At 45.4% G+C, this 7411-nt stretch overlaps 1 protein-coding gene across 2 annotated transcripts in view; it reads left to right on the forward strand.

The window, feature by feature from the left end:
* The first annotated feature begins 7124 nt into the window (after nucleotides 1-7124).
* Pdp1 (pyruvate dehyrogenase phosphatase catalytic subunit 1) overlaps nucleotides 7125-7411 on the forward strand; it is an 8388-nt gene continuing 8101 nt past the window's right edge. The window contains exon 1 of one of the 2 annotated variants that reach the window (XM_005381800.2): nucleotides 7125-7276. The gene's annotated coding sequence lies outside the window, so the exon portion shown is untranslated. The remainder of the gene's footprint in view (nucleotides 7277-7411) is intronic. The other variant, XM_005381801.2, reaches the window with a different exon arrangement.

Consider the following 7411-nt stretch of genomic DNA (forward strand, 5'->3'; position numbering starts at 1 on the left):
GTTGTGTTTGTAGTAGTTCTGGTCTTTGCCTGTGTGTGTGTGTGTGTGTGTGTGTGTGTGTGTGTGTGTGTGTGTGTTATTTTGTTTTGTTTTGGAGACAGGGTCCCATTATGTAGTTCAGGCTGCTCTTGACCTCACTATGTATCCCAGGCTGGCCTCGAACTCACAGTGATCCTCCTGCCTCAGCTTCCCGAGCGCTGAGATTACACGAGTGTGCTGACACATCTTCATCTTGAGCATTGCCTCCTGGCTTTTGGCACAGCCTTGCCGCACACACCCTCCACACTTGCCTCTCAGATGCGTCAGCCTCCTGATACGGACTCATATAGGACACTGGTGTGGGATCCAGGCCCTTGGCTAGATTCTTTATATCTCTAGGGAAGGGACAGATCTTTTGCACCCATCCACATTTGACTCTGTGAGCAAATATTGTAAACTATTCTTATCAGTTTGTGTCCTGCATTAAATGCATTCTTGTGCAAACACTGAGTGCAACAGAACATAACAGCTATTGTCAATATTCCCCTTTAACGCATTGTCTTCTCTCTCAAATCTTTTCTGTCCAGTTGATATTGCTTAAAAATAAAACTAGCATTTTACGTTGAACACTAATTTATTGCTTTTGGTAGACTGTTCACTCCATGTAATAAAATCAACTATAGTTTATCAGTAAAATATTATTGAATACGTTATTTATCTACAAACAATATCTGCTATCCAAGAAAAGTGTGCTTTTATAGCAATAATTGGTTCTCCTGAGAACCATAACTGAACCTTGCTGTGCTGATGAGTGGCCAAGCGGTGGTGCATGTAGTATACAAACTCTACTGCTGGTTACAGACACAATAAGCATGGGCAGAAATCCTGCAGTTAAGGACGTAGTGTGCCTCAAATCCATAATGAAAATTTGATACTTTCTGTAGTTCCACGAATGTATAATTCCATGAGCCCTACTTCCAACATAGCATCTTTTGAAAAGGTGACATGCATGCATCCATTCACTCATGAAATATTCTCAAGCATTCACCTGTTGCAGCGTGTCACGTTGTTCTTCATTTCAAATGAGTTCTCATTCATTACTGAGCACGTGCTGTGTAGTGGTCACTACAGCATAGTGCCTTAGAGACTAAGCTCTGGGGATAGATGGTCCTCCCCTTCTGACTTACGTGATCCTGGGCAATTTACCCTCTGTGAGACTCTGTTTCCTCTCCTGTGAAAAGCGTACAAGGATAATACCTACCTCACACTGAGGCAATGCACTTAGAATGGGACTGCTGCAGAGGAGACCTTCACTACCAGATGGTTTTCACTGACTGCCAGACCACAGACTTCTTTGGTGTACAAAAGACACATGGTCCTTGTCCTTGAGAAGCTTATACTCTAGTAGTTAAGCGAAGAGTTATCACTTTGAAGAAGGGTGCAAATCAGCAGCTACTATTTCTGAAGCCATAGCTTGAGGACCCCTGTGGAAGTCTGCAGATTGGCAGGACCTGCTTCAGAGGCACTCATGACCTCGCACCTACTGTAAATGCACCCCAATCTAGACAATCCCCAAAGCTTCAGTTCCCCTGGGGGCTTTCCTCCACTTCTACCCTCTGTGTTTTGGGGGATCTATCTACAGATACTACACTATATGAAACACCTTGCTAGATTATCTTACAGCAATACAGTAATACCAAGTCCTTCCTCACCCCTCCCCTCTCACCCATGCACGTCATTCTTAATTTTGAAAATATCCTCATTAACAGGGACTTTTGAAATATTGATGGTTCTTACTTTATGGTTATTCAACTTAGGATTCTTAAATTTTATGACGGCATGAAGTGATATGATTTAGTAGACACCATATTTCAAATTTGGAATTTTGACCTTTGCCAGGACTGGGGGTACATGGTACGATACTCTCTGTCAGTGGTGGGCAATGACAGTAGGCTGAGGTGCTCCGTGAGCTGCATGGTCACCAGGGGAAACAACTGATACTCAGTGCATGGTGCTGTCAAGTTAGGGTGTTCAGTAGGTTTAGGGATGTTCAATTTTCAACTTTTGAAGGCTTTATTAGGGAGTAACTCCATTGTAAGTCCACAAGCATCTGTAAGTACCACTCTCAGGTCCACAGGCACTCTGTCTTCTTACTAAAAGGACCTGAACCTGTATAATGAAGCAGGCTCAGATACCTACTTTTCTTATTTTTTGTCATGTCAATGAATAAACAGAAACTTCCTGCCAGCCAAAAGAATTCTTTCCCTAATTTTGCAAGGCAATGAAGTTTGTGTTATTTTTTCCCCTCCATCGTCCTATTTGTTGGAGACCACTGCAAAGTGGCCCTGAGCAGGATTTAATATTAACCAATTGGCTTTCTGAGTTTACTTATGAGTTGTCTGTAGCTTAGGCACCTTGTCTGAAGATAGGCGGTGGACTCACAGTAAGTAAACCTCTGTGAGTCACACTGAGCCTGTTTTGGACTGTGAAGCTGTGACTCCTCAAAGGACAAGATAAGGCCACAGCTGAGGACGTCTGGCTCCAACCCCAAGTAAGTTAAAGGAAACTGTAGCTGCAGGCATCTCACTCCTGCTGTGAAGGCCTTTCTGAAGATAGCATAGTTCTCCTAAATTAACATCATATATTACTTGGAAAAGTCCTGCTCAGATTCCCGGGTTTTCTTGAGTATCCCCCTCCTTTGTTTGTAAACCAAATAAATAAGGGCTGCCCAGAGAAGCCTTTGTCTAAACTCAGAGAATATTGAAACTGTAAGAGAGTTAGTTCCTCCCGGAGCCCTGAAATCATTTCCATTGTCTCAGTTATTTAAGCCTTCGCTGTCTACTCGCTTGGGAGATTGCGGGCCTGATCAGCCTGCAATAACTAAGGGTTATTTAACCTGACATTATGGACTTTTGAAATCTGATGAGAACAGATTTCAAATATAAAATAAGACAAATGTGAAAGCACCTGGAACAGCCTCCGGTCTGAAGGAGACAAGCCACAGTACATGTACTGCTTCTTCCAGGTAGATAATTTGTCAACTCATAGCACAGTTCCGAATAAGTCAATTTTAAAGAAGCAACTCAACACAGGTTTACTTCCTAATTGCTTGCTGATATCCTAGCTGAGACCCGTAGGGAAAGAGGAGCTAAGGAGAAATTTGGTAAACCAGCCTCTCTTCATTCTGACTGCTGATTTTGGCAAAGGCCATAGTAAGTCAGCAACCAGCACGTTAATAGTACCTCAGACCCACTTGCAGGCCTATTTTAAGCTTCCTGGCTGGCATCACTGGAGCTACTGGATCATCTGTGTGCTGCCCAAGCTAACCTCCAATACCCCCAAGAAGCTATTACCTTCCCACACCACCGGGCCCATCTGCTCGAGCATTTTCTCATTTCTGTAAGAGAATGACTAAATGATAAGGGTCATAGTCAGGAGCTGTGTCCAGTTTCAGTATCACAGAAAGCACATGTGTACACAAAGCAGGCATTTTTGCCTACTGCTGTCTTTGTAGCACACTATTTCTGAAGCCTCCTTCGCCCTCCTTGCCTGTTCCTTCTCTGCAGCAATCCTGGGTTGTTTCACTGCTACTTTTCAACACTTTCCAATGATGACGTAGCAACAGGTCCTCTGGTGGCTAAAACAATCCGTGAAGTCAGAACAGCAGACTCGAGGTCCTGCCTTGGCCTTGGCCAAATGGTCACATGGTGACAAATAAAGCTTTTGAAGTTTCTTAGGTGGCCAAATGGAATTCCACCCAGAAACAGGAACAAGGCGAGGCCAGAGTGAACTCAAGTTCAGATACAAAAGAACCTCTTCCAGCACACCAGCAATTGATATCTCTACAGAAGGACTGGAACTTTATTTACTATATACATGTCACTGAACTATGTAATGCTGCAACTAGAGAACAAAATTTACACCTCTAAATGAGATTATTTCAAATCTACTACTTTGGAGGGGCTTTATTCTGATTCCAGAAATACCTTGGCATTCAATCTTGATGACAAATTCTTTTGACTATATTTAGTGGTGGCAAATATTAGGGCTTTCTTAGGGTGGGTATTACTTTCAGAAATAGCTGAAATTTATAGCAGAATAATGTTGATTACCCCATCTGATTATTCTTAGTTCCAAAGAATTGATTAAAGCAAGTAGGAGTTACCTGTGCAGATTTGAAAACAATTTGAAGAGAATTTTAATAGTGCTCTGAATAATGGTACTATCAGTGTGGAATAAGGGTGTATGCTACCAAGGTGACAACTTTGAAGAGGTTATCTCCTATAGATGTATAGGTTCTGGAGACTATTACTATACTGATAAGTACTAGGAAAACATTTATAGACAACAGAAAAATCTATTAGGAAGTTCTTTTGTAGGCTCTCAGGCAGGAACTCTTAATAATCCACTCAAGGACCTGCCTTGGCCTCCATGCTTGCAAAGTAGGGGCTAATAGGCAGTGAGATTCATGTAATTTAAATTGATATCCCAAGATTCCAAGACTCTTCATTCTATTAATAACACTAGTTTAAAGGCCAGAAGTGGTAGCACTTGTAATCCCAGCACTCAGGATGCTGAAGCAGAACTGCTTTGAGTTCAATGGATGTATGAGTTCATACATGTTTTGAGTTCAATGGGCTATGTAGTGAGTTCAAGGCCAGCCTGAACTGCATAGTGAAACCCTGTCTAAAACAAACAAACAGAAACTATAGCTATAGAATATACAGTCTTTTGGGACCTGGGTCTCTCGTTTTGAAGTTCTTAATCTAAAACACTGCCCTGAGACATCTATAATAGTGAACATTTATATAGCATTTATTTTATTTATTTTTTATTATTTTAAAGAGTAAAAGAAGGATAACAGTAATGGGGGGGCTTATCGAATTACAGACAAAGTGGTAGGAAATTATCAGTGGTTGTTGTTTTACATATTGTTATCAACAAGATAGTTTCTCAGGAAAACAAACACAAATAATAGTGAGTTACCGACAAAAGTGGGAGAAGATTATCAATGATTGTAATACTATACTTTGGTATCTTCAAAGTGGTTTATAAAGAAAATAAATAGAGCTATACATGAGTGACCAATTGAATAATCATTGACTATTCTCAATGGTTGTTGTAGGAAACACATAGTAATAAACATACATCCATTTATGAAATAGCATAGGAACAATACAAACATTACAGAGTTATGGACAGATTAGCAGGAAAATATCAGTGGCTGCTGTAATACCTAGTGGTATCTTCAAAGTGATTTCTCAGGAAGACAGAGATATATGCAAGAAGGATCTAACAAGTAGTTACAGCCTAAGGGTTGTGAAAAATAGCACATTACCTCCTCACCAGTGAGTCCTTTCACTGAGGTGTGATGGCTGGAAGGAAGGCCAGGACTGAAAAGAAGGATTGAGAGGCTTGCACCTGTGTCTAGCTACAGGCTGTTTTCTTTTTCGTGGGGCTCCTCCATGGAGATGACAGTCTCGCCATAGGGAGAAGGCAGTGCTACTACCTTTCTTAGCAAGATATACATATGCCAACTCAATACAACCTTGTGAGTTATTCCTACTTTTATTTTTTTATCTCACATATGAGAGAACTGAGGTACAGCAGAGGTTGTCCAAGACCATACAGTAGGCTGCAGAGAGAAATTGGAGGCAGTCTGACTCCAGCTATGCTTAGTTACTACGCTACACCATCTTACGCTGCCTCCATGAGCCAAGAAAAAAAAAGAGAGAAACAAATGAGATAATACAAAATGAAAAACAATGAAAGGTATTTGCAGATGGACTTATGTAAAGTGAGATGAAGGCCACCAATTCCCCGAAGATAGCAAAGACTAATTTATTTCGAGGATAGAAGAGGCGACTTGAAAGATCCAGGAATTCTGAATAACCAGTTTGGGTACATCAAGTTTTTCCTTCCTTACATAAGTCAAACAATTCAGGATTAACAGAGATGCACAGTATTGCTAGCAGGACAGTCGAGTCCACCTAACTTGGAAAAATTTATGGGCTAGTAAAGAGCTAAAGATTATAAATCAAGGTTAACTCGTTGGTTAACATTAGGCAGGACAAGTACAATGATCACCTGATGCCTCCAAGGAAATTTTTAGAAGACATTATCCCCTAAACTGGGATCTGCGTCAATGGCAGGAATGAAGAAGCTTTTGGAAGCCACTGTCCCATGAAGAGATACGCGTGGATAGACGTGCCCTATGTGTCTTATTTAGCCACACGCAAGACCAACGACACCCTAGGCCTAACCTCGGCTCACACGCAGAAGCTGAGTCTGTGGGAAGGGAAATGCATCCATCCCTGGGAATGACTGGATGGGCTTTTCCCACTTGTGCAGGTTTCCTTGTAACCAGTCAAGACAAACGAGACGGACGACACTGATTTCGAAGTCCTTCAAGGGAGGTGTGGGAACACCTGTTCCACACGGGAAAGAACTCTTCAACAAAGTTGCCCCTTGAAGCTGTTCAGACCAGCCTCCTCTCCCTGGGACTGAGACATGTCCAGAAAAACGATAGAAAACAGCCGAACTCAAGCGCCTTTCATCTTCAGCTTGTGGTGGATGAATGAAGCAAGAGACAAACTCGAAACTGCCACGCCTTACATCACAGGCTGGGAGGGACTGCGGGAAGTTCGGTTTCCCGGTGGGCTGGGAGTCGCCCCGCAACCTACTCGGGGCAGCCTACACAGGGCGGCTGTCAGCCCGGCCTAGCGCTCCAGCGTCCCCCACCGAGATGCCAGGGATTGGCGGAAGCCCGCCTGGAGGGGAGCAGCCCGTCCCCGGGGCCCCACGCGCCAGAGACCCTGGGACCAGCCGGGCGCTTCCTCCTCCTCCTCCGGCAGCGGCCAGCGGAGTCATCACCACCTCCCACCCCAAGGCCAGCATCGGCCGAGCCCCGCTCAGATCCCACTTCCACACGCCGCTGGGCGGGCGCGGTCACGTGGGCAGACACCGGGAACCAACGGGCGGGGGCGCCCAATGGAAGGGATTGTCTGACCTCCGTGACGTCACAAAACTGGCAGGCCGCGCGCGCCTCTTCCGCCCCCGCCCTGAAGGCGGTGGCCCGCTCTCCGCCGCCCCGCCCACTCGCTCCCTCGCAGCCAATCAGAAGCCGGGAAGCGCTCCGGGTCGGTACACGCGGGCGGGGCAGGGGCGCGGAGCGGGCTGACCCGGGGCGAGGTTCCGCGCTCCGGGTAGCTGCGCGCGGCTGCGGGAGGGAGGGACGCCCGCGGGGTGCCCCGCCGCCTGCGAGTCGGGAGAAAGCGGCTGGCCTCCGCTGCGCCCGGTTCGTATTCTCCACTCCCGGACCCCAGCCGCCCCGTCTGGAGTCCTCTCCCTAGTCCCAAGCTGTGAGGGGGCGTCGGGCACGGGACGCGACGGCCGCTGGCGGGCGGAGGGCGGGCGGGCCGGGCCCAGGGCG

The sequence above is a fragment of the Chinchilla lanigera genome, unplaced genomic scaffold (assembly GCF_000276665.1).
Source record: "Chinchilla lanigera isolate Chin_1 unplaced genomic scaffold, ChiLan1.0 scaffold00016, whole genome shotgun sequence".
In the NCBI taxonomy this organism is placed as follows: Eukaryota; Metazoa; Chordata; class Mammalia; order Rodentia; family Chinchillidae; genus Chinchilla; species Chinchilla lanigera.